The following is a 16,811-nucleotide window of genomic DNA, read 5'->3' as shown; positions in this document are numbered from 1 at the left end:
GTTGAAGTCAAAGGGATGGGGATGGTTTTTCTTAATATACCTCTTACTGAAAATTATCAGTGTATCAATCAGCTCAGAAAGATGATTAATAAATTGCGTATCCATTTTCATATTGAAGTAATCAAGTGATCGTATTTTAAGAGAGACATGACTAACAAATTGCTGACATAAGCAATGACTCCATCTAATAGAGAGATAAGGACGATCCATCTCTACCAGAGCTAGCGCTGGCTCCACAGCCAGCAATTTGCACTCTAATTTCAAGGTACTTGAGATACGTGCATGATCACTAGATGAAATATTACCAATATGAAGGGGTGATGCAAGAATAGCAAGAGTACGGGTAACAAATATAAAATCGATCATTGATGATTTAGTACCCCAGGACCAAGAACAATGCGCTTCAGAGTCTTTATTCGCAACCATGTCCATATCCCAATCATTTAATAATTCTCGAAATTTAGCACCCCTGCCAATTGATAAATTAGATGTTTTACATAACCCCGTCACGCTAAGCAATCATTTAGTTCGTCTAAAATTGCATCAATTGAAATGTCAGCGGGGTTCCAGAAAAGGGACAATATTAGGATTGCAGAGCATTTAGGCAATTTGGTCTCCAACAATACACCAAGCAAGCTTGCCGATTCCCATATCCATTTTGATTGAATGTTAACAGAATTATTTATTGAAATTGAGAGGCCTCCGTGTGGCCACCCTTGAAGGGCTCTTTTTGCGAGCATACAGTAAGTGGTGAACCCCGGAAATGAAAAGGAACACGTTTTCATTGTTTCTTGTAATAATAATATAGCTGGCTGATTCTCAGATTGGAGTGATGAGAACCAGCCAGTAAAATTAGCAAAACCACACGTATTCCATGATAGAATCTTTAATAAAGTGTTTTCAGGGTGCTATGAAGTAGAAGACAGATTTGTAGACCCCAGAATAGCAGTAAGCATAGGCGCAAGCCACGGAATGACTTTTGCTGTTGCTACATGGGTCATTAACGCCTGTAGATCCATATCGGCGTTAATGTTAGAATTTTTTGGAAGGGAGTTTGTCGTCATTGTCTCAGCAATGGAAGGGTTAATGTATGCCAAGAAATCATTTGCAGTTGTTTCCAATTCAAAAGTTGATAAACTAAAACCTTGATTTTTTTTTTTTTTTAACTCCTCTCGATTGAACCAAAGTAACTTCAGAATGGACTCCGAGCTTAGATAGCATACAGCTCTACAACTGTTCGACTGCGCTATGGAAACTCTCAGAATATCTTCTGTTTTTACCATTCTCAATTGCGGAATTCGAGAGAATAAATCTAAAATGAAAGAACGATTTATTCACTTCCCAACAGTGGAGATCATATCCCCTTCAAGGCCAATAAGAAAGTTTTTTTATCTGATTCAGATGTATTTTGAGAAGTTGTCTTCTGTTCGTGTAGGGGGGAGTGTTTTCTGCCCTACTCATCTGTGGAGAAGGTGAAGAAAACACCACCAATGAATGAGCATCTTGCAGAGAGTCCTCATATAACGCCTTCCTAAGCATTTCAAGAATGTCATAGTGAGAGGTCTCGAGAGTTTTCCGCTCTATTGGAGGGGGAATGGTCATTTCCACCGTAGTGGGCTCCAATGGGAGCGAAGTAAGTGGTTTCGATGTAATTTCAGCATTTACAGAGCCATCATCGAACGTTTTCCTCGGAGTTTCATCTAACTCCAGAGGGAGCTTCACAAGGTTCTCCTTGGAATTTTCTACAATAACCCTGCTAAGTGAAATGCCATGTATGGAAATTCTATTGGGAGCATATGTCATTTTTATGGGCTCCTTCTGTATGAGGTGATTTATTTTCGGAGCGATAGAAGGTCGAATGCTGCACTCAATAGCCGCAGAAGTGACCATACCTTTGTCAGTTGACAATGTTGGAGAAGGAGTCTTTGATTGTCTTGGAGTAATGTTGGGTTGAAAGGCCTTTCCTTTACCATTTACCATATTCAAAGGATTCAAATGATTCGTAGTGTTCTGTTGCAAGTCAACCCTTTGTGGGCCTGATGACTCAATGCATACAGCACTATATGATTTTCTTTTGAACATAATGGACTCATTGTTAACTTCACTATTATTAGTGTCAATAAGCTGTATGTTTAAAGGATCCTTCCTAGATGTACAGAATCTTCCTGAAATCTGAAAATAACTATTCAGATTAAATTTTGGATTGAGCGTGGAAGCAGTTTGTAACCATTTTTTCTCCTTAGCACTTTCACCTGTTTCACTATTAAGGCGAGAGGCTTTAAGAGGAGTATTAACTTTAGGAGATTTGACGTTAGGTGATTTTAAAGAATCCACTAATTTTTTTGACATAGGTTCGCCTTTCTTAAGTCGAGATATTACTTTTGAATTCGTACTTGGGGTTGGAATGAGAGCCTCTTGACTTTCTTTGGATAGTTGGCCTAGGTCAATACTTTCCTCATCGGAAATTAATATCACAGGATCTTTATGGGTGGACTGAGAACCGTCAGAGAGTTGTGATTTGGAGGTATTAGGCATATTGTTCAGGTTTTTTTTAGCGATTGCTTCTTTTCTCCTCTTAGCATATCGCTTCACTGCTCTTAAATTAGTTTTTTTTGCACGGCGAGACAAGAAGGAAAAATTCTCATCGCTAGTCAAACAATCATTATCTTTCTGCTGTTGCTCATTAAAAGCTTTCACCAGGGGCGAAGGACTATCCGGTGAATCAGTAGGTACGTCCAACTTAGCAAAACGAGTAGTTATTATCAAATTCATACCTTCAATAGATAATTTAAGATCTTTGATTTCATTAGTACAATTGCACTATGCAAGGATGGCAGGAGCATTCTGAGAAGAGATCAGGGCTTCATTACAATATTGAGTACCTTTCTCACTTTGGGATGGTTTAGTGTCCATACACTGCTTATTAAGCGTTCTTAGGGTATCAGTGGCAATAATAAACCCTTCAATCTTGTCCATTTGGGAACATAAGTGATGCAAAGTTTTTTTAACATCCTTCAATTCCAAATGGGTTAAATTATGAACCTTGTCCAGTAAGTCAAGTATTTTTATCATAACAGGGAAGGTACATGGAGATCGCGAAGCCCTCTCCGTTGAATCAATAGAACCATCCACCAATTCATTTTGAGTCTGCTTAATGAACCCATTTATCGGGTCTGGTGAATAAGATAGACGAGGTGGCTGTAAATCATAGTTGGATTCATGAGGGCTGTCCTCATTAGGGTCCTTTTCAAAACTTTGATCACCCATTGTATGTTGATTTGCTCGTTGACTCATTTTTAGGGGTCCATAAACAAGGGGAGTTAACATACCGATTGCAGAGGGCACCTGGGCATCAAGGGCAGCCAAATCTTTTATGGTAGACTCATGTTGATCATTAAGAGAAGTTGGGTGTAGGGGATTCAGACCCACTTCTGTAATCTTCTCCTGGGTTTGACCTACAGAATTATACAAATTCTCATGGGTAGGAGAGAATACCAAAGGAGAGTTTTCGGTGGCATGTACCATGACCACACGCGGTGGAAGTCTAGGCACAACCGACTGCTCCCCCAGAGTACTTGTAGTCTTTATTTCTGGGGTAGAAGGTTCAATGTAGGAGGTGCGGCCGTGGCAAACCTGCGAATCAATACTCAAAGATGTGATTGAGAGAGTACCAAGTTCATTGGTTTTGCTCCGCAAGCCGCCTGCCATTGTTACGCGTGCGGCAATAGTTTACAGAAGTATACAGGGGTGTACGAACGGGATAAACTCAAGAATCTTAATTTCAATGAAAATTAATAAAATCAGCGTAAATACAAAATAAAACTAAACGGGGAGAGAAAAGTTCATACAAAACTCACCAATCTAAAGTCGGTTCAAGCCGAGTTGACTTTTCAGGCAAATACCATAAGGAAAAAAAAATAGAAGCAAAAAGTAGGAATTAAAAGAATGACTAAACACCGGAAACACCGAAGCAGCGAACAGCAAACAGTGCTTTGCTGGTGCTTCGCGGTGCGTGGCGCGGGTGCGCCTGGGAGAAGCTACTTAAGGAAAAGTAGTGGGCGGGACTCTGTGAAGGGGGCGGGGCTTCACAGTCAAGGAACACCTTTAAAAAAAAAAAGAATAGAAAGGGGAGGGTTAAACACAAAGCGTTTCAGAATAGTTTAGGCCAACCATACAATGCACAACCACAGATGCACAACCACAATGGGCTATAGTGTAAGTAACACACAAGAAGTCCAATCACCTCTGCAAAGTCAGGCAGAGCGTTGTCCCAGCTAAAGATGTCCTCCTTAGACACGAGGAGCAGATGAACTGCAGGGCTTTCCGAGCAAATCGAAGCTGCAGCGCGGAGACAGGAGACAGCAAACAGTGCTTTGCTGGTGCTTCGCGGTGCGCCGCCCCGGGTCCCTTGTTCACATGGGGAGTAGAACAGATTTGGATGCGTTAATCTTCAGCCCCGAGAAGTGCCCGAATGTACCCACTAGGGACAAAAAGGGGGGGAGGGAGGAGCCGGGGGCCACCAGGTACGCTAAGATGTCGTCGGCGAACAGGGAAAGCTTGAATTCCACTTCGCCCCTCTTAATCCCTTTGATATCCGGGTGTGATCTAACTGCTATGGCCAGGGGTTTCATTGTAAGGACATATATCAGGCGGGGACAGTGGGCATCCCTGTCTCGTGCCCCGTGAAAGGGGGAAGGGGTCCGACAACCTGCCATTTACTTGTACCCTAGCTTTTGGAGCTCTATATAGTGCAGCCACCCATCCCCTGATGTGTGCGCCGAAACCCATTTTCTGGAGGAGGAGTTCCATATATCTCCATTCGACCCTATTGAACGCCTTTTCCGAGTCCAGGGAGAGGACACTCGCGTCGAGGTTCGACTCCTGGGCGTGGTGGATCAAGTCTATGGTTTTACGGATGTTATCTGTACCCTGCCTTCCCCTTAAACCCTACCTGGTCCCCGTGGATCAGCTTCGGTAGTATCTTCTCCATCTGTCTCCCAATCACCTTGGCAAGAACCTTAACATCGATGTTTAGCAGGGATATCGGGCGGTAGGAGGAGCACTCAGTGGGGTCCTTACCTTCCTTGGGCAACACAACAATTATGGCCTCCATCATGGAGTCCGGGAGGGTCTCCCCCTCTAATACCGCGTTGAAGACCTTTACTAAGTGCGGGGCTAGGGTGGAGCGAAACCTTTTATAAAAATAGACTGTGAAGCCATCCTCTCCCGGGGAAGTGCCCACCTTCATTCCGCTAATTGCATGTTGCCCCCCCCCTTTCCTCGGTCACCGGGCCCTCTAACCCCACAGCCATCTCCCCAGTCAGGGCCGGTATTTGTATCGAGTTCAGGAACCCTTCTATCTCCTCATCCCGCCCATTGTATTCTGATGAGTAAAGTTTCTCATAATATCTGCGGAAGGCCTCTCCTATGTGGGGAGTGTCGTGGCACATAGCCCCCTCCTCATTCCTCACTGCCTTTACCATTCTCTCTCTCCGTACCTCCCTCAATTTCCAGGCCAGGATCCTATCCGCTTTATCCCCCTTTTCATAATATCTTTGCTTGACCAGTTGGAGACTTTGTCCGTTTTGTACAAGAGAAGATCTTTTAACTGGAGCCTATAATCGGCCACAGTTGCGAGCTGATCTTGAACCAAGGGATCTGCTGGGGGGCCCACCGGCTGGAGTTGAGCTATTTTCTCCCTCAGGGATTTCTCCTGGGCATCCCTCATTCTTTTATTTTGGGCACCCATTTTGATAAGGAGGCCCCTTAGAGTTGCCTTGAAGGCGTCCCATAGGGTGTGCGGACCTACCTCCCCATTGTCATTAAACTCGAAAAATTCTGTAATGGCATCTAGCACCTCTTGAGCGCGGACCTCGTCCTTCAACAGGGAGTCGTTACATTTCCATCTACCTCTGCGGTCGCTTAGCCAGCCCCTTGCAATGGTGGTCCGGACCAGATCGTGGTCTGACCAGGGGACGGGGTCGACCTTGTGGCCAGTAACAAATGGGTGCAGGGTCTCATCCACTAGGATGTAATCTATTCTGGAAAAAGGAGAGGATGGATGAATAATATGTGAAGGAGGGGGCTCCCGTCCTAGGGGTCGGAATCGTGTCCACCAGGCCCAGCTCTGAGTTAACCCTTCGGAAGATCCGGGCCATGGTCTCATCCGTTGACCTGGGTAACTGAGGGCCAACGCGTTTCCTATCCAGGGTCGGACCCATCACCATGTTGAAATCTCCCCCCACCACCAACCCCCCCGCCCCCGGACAAAGAGCTTGAGTTTCTCCCCCACCTCCTCCCAGAACTGGGCCTGGCCCTCATTTGGACCGTATATCACTGCCAGGGTGAATGGGGCACCCTCAGCAAGTACCGGCCTTCAGGATCTTTCAGTATTTCCGCTTTTACGAAGCCAACATTCCTCGCCAAGAGGATGGCCACCCCTCTCTTTTTGGCCTTGTGGGAGGCGCAAAAAACCTCCCCTATTCCTTCCCCCCCCCCCGCATCTTGGGTTCTTTCCCTCGTGCCCAGTGAGTCTCTAGTAAGAAAAGAAGGTCAAGGCTGGCCCTCCTGAATTCTCTACAGGCCAGGGACCTCTTTGTGGGGGTGTTTAGGCCCCGTACATTGAGAGAGCCCACTCCCAGGGCTGGCAGACTTTCAGCCATTTTCTAGGAACGCTTCTCTCCTTGTCGACATATCTTCACTACCCATTTCTGCATGCTCCCGTGGTTGTAACTGGTGCTCCCCCCCCCCCCTCCCCGCCCCCTTGGGTGGGCCTGAAACTATTCCCCAACTGCCCCCCAATCCCCGTCCCAAACTGAACAACCCCAACTTTCATATACTCCCCCTCCCCGGTGTCCAGCCAATTAGTTCCGCCATCACTGGCTTTTGGCCGAACCACCAGCCCGCCCCCCACGGCCAGGCAGATCACGTTAGAAGCTCCTCATCTTGAGCCCCCTGAGCCCCCCAGGGCCACGTCCCATCTATGCATCCCATGTACTTGCTGTTTGTTGGGACGTTGGTAGTGGTGAAACCTCTGAGTCCACACAAGGCTGTCCATGTCTTTACGGGTCGCCCCCCTTCTCAGTCCTCGGAGTCGTTCTGTTCTCCGTCCTTCGCTGGTGATGGTGTGTTCATTTTCCTGAATTTCAGCGCGCCGGTTCGCCTTCTCCTATCTCACGACGGGCCGGGGCCACTGGGTCTGCCCTTCTCCGGCCCCGATGGGCCCCCTCCGGGGGTTCGTATCCACTACGTATTCTTGCAAAGCTCCCCGTATGTCCTCTTCCGTGATCAGGGTTGATCTTTGGCCCATATATTCAAAAGTCAGAGAGAAGGCTTGAGCAGCTGCGTGAGGGAGCGGCACATTCTCCGCTTGGCCAGCGTGTAGGCGGAGAGGTCCTGGTATATTGGGTATCGGGTATTAATATCACCACATATATGGTTGCCGTAAATATCATCGCCGGGAAAATGTTGTGGCGATATTGTTTGGGTGACCATATATGTGGCGATAGGGGCAAAAAAAAAAGTTTAAAAAGAAAAATAATTTCAGGGTTGCAGGGGTGTCCCCCGCATGTTCCATGATATAATGTCGCCACAAAAAACGACCATTTTTCGGCTATATTTTTGTGGCGACATTATTACATGGAACCGTATATTGAGACCTGGCATTTTTGTAGGTGATTTCTCTGGCCTTTCTGGCCTCCTGCAGCACTTCCGTTTTTTCCGAGTAGTAATGGAACCGGACCAGGATCGACCGGGGGCTCCCCGCTCTGCCCCCCGCCATGTGGACCCTGTCGAATGTGAGTTCCGTCGTCATCTCTTCAGCAAACAGGAGAGTAATGATGTCTCGCACTGCTTTGATGACGTTCCTCTCCATTTCCCCTTCCATTTCGGGCACCCCAAAGATTCTGAGGTTGTTCCTCCTCTCCCTGTTTTCAAAATCGTCCATCTGCCGCGCCCTCTCCTCGTCCCTCTTTTCCAGGGCTTCCAGCCTCATGCTTATTTGTATGTCTTGGGATACTGATGCAGATTGGTGAGTCTCGACCTGAAGCAGTCTATCCTCGACCTTGTCCACCCTTTGGTCCATTTTTTCAAATTTCTGTGCTATGTCAGAGCGCATGTCCCTGATTTTCCTGTAAAATCGAGGCGAAGCTCCTTTCCATAGCCGATGAGGAGGGGGCCGCGTCTTCCGACTGAGCCATGGTTCTTTTAAGGCTCGCACCGTCGTTGCCCCTTTCAATCTCCTGGAAGCGGTATCCCTGCAGGGATTCCCACCAGCTCATCTGGTGCTTCCCTGTGGACAGCCGACCCGACCTCCGCGTTCCCGTCGGGGGGCTTAGTCTTTGGTTGCCCTCCTGGGGTGCCTAGGGGGGACGCGTGTGAGGAGGAGGAGCCAAGGCAAAGATTCTTCCAACTGGGATGAAATTATCCCTATTGCCTCAAGGGGGGTAGTTATATTTTGCGGGGAGCGGGCACACGCCCCACCATCGTCTGGCGGGGGCCTCACACCCTGTCCAAACTCGTCGTAGCAGGCTGGGCCCTTCCCTGGCTTCCTCCCAGGGGGCGGTGGGAACGGCTGTACTCGTAAGGCCGGGCCCGTGGGCCTTTCTCGATGTGCAGGGGGGGAGGGGCGCCGTGGTTCTTGCCCCCGACCTATGGGAGCCCCTCCGCACCCTGATCCCCAAGGGGGGGGGGAGGGCCACTTCCGGGCGGGCACACGCCCCACCGACCGCAAGTGGGGGCCTCGCACCTGGGTAACCCCTGAATCCTATGGCACTGTTTGTGTCCCGGGGGGGGGGGGCTGGAGCACCCAACTGGTCCCTCCTGGCAGGAGGGCCCCTTCCACCCGAGGCAGGTATGTGGAGGACCCCCTCACCTCTGCCTGCTCGCCCAAGGGGAGCGGCTCCCGGGCCTCTTGTGTCCCTGCTGCTCCGGGTCCTCCGCTCTCCGGGTCTTCAGAGGGCCGTGGGAGCCCGCTTTGAGGATTCCTGATGGGGACGGGGGCCTCCCCATCCGAGCCCACTCCGCTCTTGCAGCTAAGTCCGCGTGGACCCAGGGGCGATCCCCTGGGTGGCGAGCGTTATCTCGCTTCCCGCTGCACGGGGGATCCTGGCATGCTGCTCTACGGTCCGGGAGGTGGGGAGAAAGGCGAAGGGAGCCCGTCTCCAGCTCCGCAGCGGACTCCTCAGTACCTCCGGGCCCGGTCAAGCCGCTCCCCCCAGCCGGAGTAGGGGGCTAAAGGCGGGGGGGCGGTGGACCAGGCAGTGTGTCCGCGTAAGTGCGGGAAGGCCTCGCTTCTTTCCTGGCTCTGCGGCCGCCCAGGCTGCGCCTCTCTTCCCGCCCGGGAGTCCCGGGTCCCGATCTCAGGGTCCCCGGGGTCGCCGGACTCCGCTCTTTCACTCTGGGGGAGCCCGGGGGGGGGGGGGGGGTCACCAGCCGATTCACCGAGTTGGGCCTGCTGGGGTGGTTTCGGGGGGGGGGCTCAATCCCCTCTAGATGCCGGGCGGGTGCAGTACGTTCAGGCAGCGATTGCCTGTGCGCCCCCCTGGTGGCCTCCTCGGCGGGTTTCTTATCCAACCAAACGTTCCTCTCCAGAGGAATGGGCTTCCTTTGGCAAGAAAATGTTGGCAATTCTTGAATCGCAGGGCTCCGGTCCGTCTGCGCCTCCGAGAGGGGTCGGTCGTGACCGTACTGGAGACGCTGCTCGTACGCCTTCGGGCTCGGGTGGTCGGCACGATTCGCGGGAGAGGTCCCGCTTGGACAAGGGGAATCGTTCCAGTCATGACCGTTCCAGGTCCCGGTCCTCAACGCGCTCATGCCCGTGTGCACCTGTGGCGCCGAGGTTGCCGACGGACTCTCTCGAGGCTCCGCCTCTGAGGAAGTCGTCGTCGACGACATCGGCGCCCAGGCTGTCGAAGGACACGCTCGGGGCTCCACCCTCGAGGGCTGTGTCGAAGCCGTCGATGTTGTCGGCGCCGCGCTCGACGTCGACCTCGATTCACTCAACGTCAACGCCGTTTCACTTGACGCCTTTCGAGACTGTGGTGTCGGAGGTACCCTGTGGCACGGGGGAACCCCCTAGAAAGGCTCTGGCCTAGGCAAAACATGTCTTTCTCCCGTATTCTTTGCCCCTTTTCCAGGCTATGGAGTATATTTCCGAGGTGGAAGAGGGTTCTGAAGATGGGTTGGTTCCGGACACGGTGCCAGATGAGATTATTTCTGGTCATAGCCAGATTGAGGACTTGTGTCAGTCACTGCATGACGCCAGTGGTCTGGACACCTCTCCGGAGGTGGAGTTCTGTAGGCCTGAGCCTGGCACCCATGCTGAGTCATCGTACCGGCGCCTTATGTCAAGGGTCACAGACTACTTGGGGTGGTCGGCGCCCCCAGTTGATTTTGTGCAGGATGACCTAACAGATATCCTCGACCAAGTTCCACCCACTGACCCGGTACTGCCATTCCATATGACTCTGCAAAGAAGGGTGGCAGTGGCTTGGACTGCACCGGAGAGTCTCCCGGCAGTGGGCAAGTCTTTGCCACGAAAATACTGCCCAGCCAGTAGTGACCCCTGCTACTTGACCACGCACTCCACTCCGGAGAGTTTGGTGGTGCAGGCGGCTACAGCCCCAGCAAAGCAGGCGTCGTATCCTACCAACCCTCCTGATAGGGACGACAAGCGTTTTGATGGCTGGGCGAAAAAAGTGTTTTCTTCAGGGGGTATGGCTCTTCAGTAGGCCAACTCTGTATGTGCCTTGTCACGTTTCACGCACACTCTGTGGAACTGTATTTCATTAGTGGCTGAACTTATTCCCGAAGGGTACGAATGGGATGCTTTTCTTGCTATTATTCAGGATGGCAAGGATGCCATGTGTGAGTCCTTTCAGTCGGGTTTGGACATGGCAGACTGTGTCAGCCGGTCCATGGCGGCGAGCACCGTGATACGCAGGTTTTGTTACGCTCACCTGCCTCCCACAGAGGCGTCGATCGGAACTGGACAGCTGCGGTCTCTACCAATGTGATGCGTAGGGCCGAGATGACGGACTGGACTGGCCCACCTAGCTTCGTTTGCTTGGCCTGTAGGAATATTCTTCTGCAAATGGAGAAAGGGAATTAACCACCTGTGGAGTTGAGCGTAAATCCCCCCACCCGCACTGTTCTCCCCACAGATCACCTTTGATGTCCCCTCTTATAGTCTCACCTGATGGTTTGAAAAGATAAGCTCTCCATCCTGCATTGAGCGCAGGGGCGCGTTGAGAACCAGTTGCTTCACTGGCTCGAAGGAATTGGTGAGTTCCAGAATAATATTGACTCCGAGATTCCCGGCAAGACGCCGTAAGTATAAAGTTCGTAAGAGTTCAAATGCCTTACTTTCACTCTTGTCCGATTCCTTGCAGGTTGCAGCTTGACCCTAATGAGTTCCTCGTGGCAACCAGTAGTATTCTGGTAAGGATTTGTATTTTCCAACACAGTTCGATAAAATAATGTCAATATGTAACCTGTTGCTTTCTCCCTTATTCAGGCACTGAGAGAAAGTATGAAGTCTCGGGGAATAATACCTCTGGCGGTAAAATCAGGTAAATCTATTGTGGTGAGGAGGGTTCCCCTTGTTAGTTCCTTTGTTTCACCTTGCTGTCCTTTTGTTTCCCCTTAGGGGCCGGGGTTCGGCGAAGATGCAGTGGAAGCTGCGCCGACCCATGAAGAGGAATAGTACCCCCGGTGGTAAAATCGGCTAAGTCTATGGGGGGGTAACTAATATTCCTCCGTGTATTCCCTTGGCTCACCTTGCTGTTCTTGTCTTCTCCTTAGGTGCCGGAGTGCGGCGGGAACATGCAGGAGGATGCGGTGGAATGTGAAGATGCTGCGAAGGCCGGTGAGTTCAGCGTGGCGCTGCAGCAGGCGAGGCGCATAAAATAACTACTTTCTTCCAGCTCGAAGGCGCGATGGATCGGGAATTCAGGTAAGGATCGAAGGTATTGCTCTTGTTCTAACCTTTTCTCCTTCTTTCTCCCTTTTTCTAGGAGCTCCAAACTCGAGGCCGGCGTGGCAGAAGGCTGGATGCAGACTTGCAGGCACGGTGAGCGTTACGCTGCTGGATGCAGAATAACGCGAAGCGTGTGCTGCTCTTCTGGCGTGGTTTAAATAGCCTCCAAAGTAGTCCCAGGTAAGTATTCCTCCCCAGCCCCGCCCGAGTAAAAAAATGGTCCCCAAGTAAAGTAGTCCCTTCCAAGCCTCTTTTGGCTTGGAGCTCTTGCAGCATGGTCTGCATCAGGTAAGTTTTAATCTATGAGCCTGGCACCTATGGCGCCAGGACTGGACCCAAATAGCCCCTAGCAGGGGTTGTTGGGCTTGCTTAGGATAACTTAATGCCTGCTTCCGGGGTTGCTGGACTTGGTCTGGGTCCCCGGGGGTAGGCATCATGACAGCTTTGCATGGTTGAGGAAGTCGGGGTTTGCTCCTGATGTGCAAGCCAGGCTCCTCAACATGCCCTTTGATGGTGAACATCTTTTTGGCAGCAAGGCTGACGAGAGCCTTGAGAGGTTACAGTCTCCAAAGCTGCAGCAAAGTCGTTCGGCGCTGCAGTCCGTCAACCTCTGCCTTTTCGTCCTAGGGGAAGGGGCAACCGTAGGAGTGCCAGAGGTGGAAAACAAGGTACTTGAGGTGCCAAGGCCACGCAAGCAGTTGCCTCTTTGCCCTCAGGCAATGCCGCAGCCTCTTCTGCTCAGTCATGAGGCCCATGCTTCGCCGGTTGGGGGAAGGCTGGCGCAGCATCTTGTAGAATGGCGTGCCATTACTTCAGATGTGTGGGTTCTGGAGATCATAGCCCACGGCTCCTGTCTTCCTTTCCAGCAGAGGCCTCACGACAATCCACCAGGGAATCTCTCTTTGAAGAGTCTGGATCCGCTCCTTGCGCAGGAAATTCAATCCCTGCTGGAGAAAGGCACCATAGAACTGCTGCCTGTAGCGGAGAGGAACAAGGGATGGTATTACCCTTATTTTTTGATTTCGAAGTAAGATGGGGGATTGAGACCCATCATGGACTTGCGCGGTTTGAACAAACTCCTCAGGAAGGAAAAGTTCAAGATGGTTACTCTCTCTCAAGTCCTCCAGGCCCTTCAACTTCAGGACGGGTTGGTGTCTCTCGACCTCAAGGACGCTTATTTTCATGTGCCGATCCAGCACAAGAAGTACCTGAGGATCGCGGTTGGCGACTCGCGTTTTCAGTTTCGGGTCCTGCCGTTCGGATTGACCTCCGCCCCAAGGGTTTTCACCAAGCTCATGGTCGTGGTGGCAGCATATCTCAGGAAAGGGGGGATTCACGTCTACCCCTAGCTGGACAATTGGTTGATCAGGGTGCGCTCTCCCGAGCAAGTCCTGCATCATCTGTCCGTCACCTGCCACTCTCTTCACAGGCTGGGCTTCTCCCTCAACTTAAAGTACATCGGAGCAGTGCTCGACACGTCCCTGGGGCAGTGTTTTCCTCCCCAGGTGAGGGCTCCTTACATTCAGCAGATGGTGCACAAGTTACAACATGCCCAGAGTCTCCCTGCCTTTGAGTTCTTGAGATTGCTCGGCCTCATGGCATCCTGCATTCTTCTGGTGCCAGAGGCCAGGTTGCGGAGGAGATCTTTGCAATGGGCACTCAAGCTCCAGTGGTCTCAGTCCTCTGGCAGGATGTCGGACCCTGTTCAGGTGCTGTCCTCTGTTGCCCAGAACCTTCTGTGGTCGGCCATCGAAGGCAATCTGATGAAGGGGGCTCCTTTTTGGCCACCCTGGCCGGAGGTGACGATCATGACGGACGCATCCCTCATGGGATGGGGAGCTCATGCCAACGAGTTGACAGTCAGCATTCATTGGTCTCTATCGGAGTCCAGACTCCATATCAATATGTTGGAGCTGAGGGCCGTCAGGCTTGCCCTGAAGGCTTTTCTGACGACTGCGAGGAAAGAATGTCCTGATTCCGACGGACAACACTGTGGCCATGCACTACCTCAACAAAAAGGGGGGGCAGGGTCACTTCCTCTGTGCAGGGAGGCGATGCAGCTCTGGTTCTGGGCCATCCAGCAGGAAATTTCGATCTCGGCAGTTCATCTGGCCAGAGACGAAAATGAGATGGCGGACGCTCTGAGCAGGCAGAGCATGATCTCTCACGAGTGGGAGCGGGCTCAGGAGATTCTCCTGGAGATCTTCGCCCTTTGGGGGACCCCTCAAGTGGATCTCTTCGCCTCCAGTGTCAACCGGAAGTGCAAAAGGTTCTGCTCGTGGGAATTTCTTCCAAACGGAGCGTTAGGGGACGCGTTCGTGGTGCAGTGGTCCTTCCTGCTGCTGTACCTGTTTCCTCCAGTCCCCGTCATTCCGCAAGTGCTTAGGAGGTTACGGAGGTTCGGTTCCCGGATGATCATCATTGCTCCGGTATGGGCCCGGAGAACGTGGTACCCGGACATTCTGGACTTGTCCATCTGCCCTCCACGTCGTCTTCCCTACCGAGACGATCTGCTTTCACTGGAGGGGGGGGGGTCATGTTCTCCATCCAGAGGTCAGGTCCCTCAACCTTCCCGCTTGGCTTCTGAAAGGTTGAGGTATAAGGATTGGGACCTCCCTGAAGATGTGATGGAGGTGTTGCTTTCGGCCAGACGGCGGCAACAAAGTCCCTTTGCCGTTGCCATTGGAGGAAGTTCTGCGACTGGTGCAGGGTTCAGAATGTGGATGTTTTTTCATGTGACATTCCTGTCGTTCTGTCTTTTTTGCATTCTTTGGCCCACAAGGGCCTACAAGTGGGTACCATTAAACGTTACCTGGCAGCGCTGTCTATATTTAAGCACTCGTCTGAGGAGTGTTCTCATTTTAAAATACCTTTGATTTCTCAGTTTCTGAAAGGGCTAACTAATGTGTTCCCTCCGTCACCTTTCCTTGGGATCTGAACCTTGTTCTCAAGTTTCTGATGGGTGCTCCCTTTGAGCCTTTGCATTCTTGTCCTTTGAGACGGTTAACACTTAAAACTGTGTTTTTAGTTGCGGTCACTTCCGCTCGCAGAGTGAGTGAGTTACAGTCACTTTCAGTTAAGCCACCCTTCACTGTGTTTCATAAGGACAGGGTTGTCCTTGGAGTTCATCCTTCCTTTCTTCCGAAGGTGGTGTCGGAATTTAATTTAAGCCAGAAGGTTATTCTTCCTGCATTTTATCCTCCTCCACATCCTGGTAGGGAAGAAGAGAGGCTCCATAGGCTGGATCCTAGGAGAGCTTTAAGCTTCTACATTTCCCGCATGTCCCGGGTCAGAGTGGACGATCAACTCTTTATTGGTTACGCTGGAAGGCGTTTGGGACAAGCTTTTACTAAGCAGACTTTGTCTCGATGGATCATCTTGGCAATTTCCTCATGTTATCGCTTGGCGGGTAAGGACCCTCCGGTAAGCTTACGGGCCCATTCTACCAGGGATATGGCTGCCTCTACTGCCCTGCAGAGGGGTGTTCCCATTCATAACATCTGTGATGCAGCCACCTGGGCTTCGGTCCATACTTTTGTACGTCACTACTTCCTCGATTCTATCCGGGGGCAGGATCTGGCCTTTGGCAAGGCGGTCCTTTACTCTGCAATTTGATTGGGCATTCTAAATTTGTATATTCAAAATTTTTTTCCCTCCGCCTTACGTTGGTACTGCTTTGGGAGTTTGTCATAGATAGGGAATACGTCGGAGGACCCAATCCCCTTGAAGACGTTACTCTCTTACCTGGTAACGTTCTTTCGATGGGATGGTAAGACGACGTATTCCATATCGCTCCCTCCCTGCATACCCTGCTACAGAATTTCTTATGCGATTGCAGCTCACGTTTCCGCAAGGCTTTCTGTGGTCATACTGGCAGAAGATTGGTGCCGCACGTTCTGGGAAAAAACTACAATTGAGGCTACAGGCGTCCTACTTATAACATCTGGTGACGTCGGCCGTCGGAGGAGGTCCTCGAGGACGGCGTATCGACGCAGGACGCAGACGCCGAAAGATTTTCCGAAGCAGCACAGCTGTGGTTATTACTGTCATAGATATGGAATACGTCGTCGGACCATCCCATCGAAAGAACGTTACCAGGTAAGAGTAACTTGTTCCTCTCTCTCCAGCAGAGGGCGCTCCACTCGAGGCCGCGGCGTCTATGTCCCTCGGCGGCATCTGTCAAGCACAGACGTCATCCACTGTATAAGAGCCTTGAGCGAGCCCGTTGGCTTCAGTTCCGTTTTTCAGTTAGCTTCGCTTTGGATCCAGTTAAACGGCGCTTCAGTCTTTTCTGTGAAAAAAGCTGTCGTCTTCTTTGAACCCTTTCACACCGAAGACAGGCTTTAAAAATGCCTAAAATGTGGAAAGATGTCCCTGACAGACCCACAGAAAAATTGCCTTTGGTGCCTCGGTTCCGACCACCGTACTGAAGATTGTGGTTCGTTCCAGTCGACCCACAAAGCCTTAAAAGAGCCTAGAGGTAAACTGGCGATGGGGGAGGGTTTATCGAAGTCTACTTTACAAAAGAAAGACTCGGCCGAGTCTTCAAAAAAGTATCATAAAAATGATCGTTCGAGGAGTAGATCGAGAAAGTCTTCTTAGTAATCTAAAAAGGCTAAGAGAGACATCGATCTCCCTCATCCTCTTCGACATCTTCGTAAGAGATTATATATAGCATGTCCATCAAAGCATGACTCTCCGAGTAAATGGGAAGCTTTTTGAGTTTCCATGCTAAAACATTTTTTGGAGAACGCCGCTCAGAACCCCTAAAAAAAGCTAAAGAAGACCATGCTCCTGTTCACAAGAAAAGTGACAGAGGAAGGTCCAAAACAAG

General features: G+C 50.8%; 1 protein-coding gene across 4 annotated transcripts in view; it reads left to right on the top strand.

The window, feature by feature from the left end:
* The window catches only part of WRAP73 (WD repeat containing, antisense to TP73), a 1,098,908-nt gene that overhangs the window by 556,110 nt on the left and 525,987 nt on the right, over nucleotides 1-16,811 (top strand). The window lies entirely within an intron of this gene.

The sequence above is a fragment of the Ambystoma mexicanum genome, chromosome 8, assembly GCF_040938575.1.
Source record: "Ambystoma mexicanum isolate Mex_15411 chromosome 8, UKY_AmexF1_1, whole genome shotgun sequence".
NCBI lineage: Eukaryota > Metazoa > Chordata > Amphibia > Caudata > Ambystomatidae > Ambystoma > Ambystoma mexicanum.
This window is presented reverse-complemented; position numbering and strand designations above follow the sequence as displayed.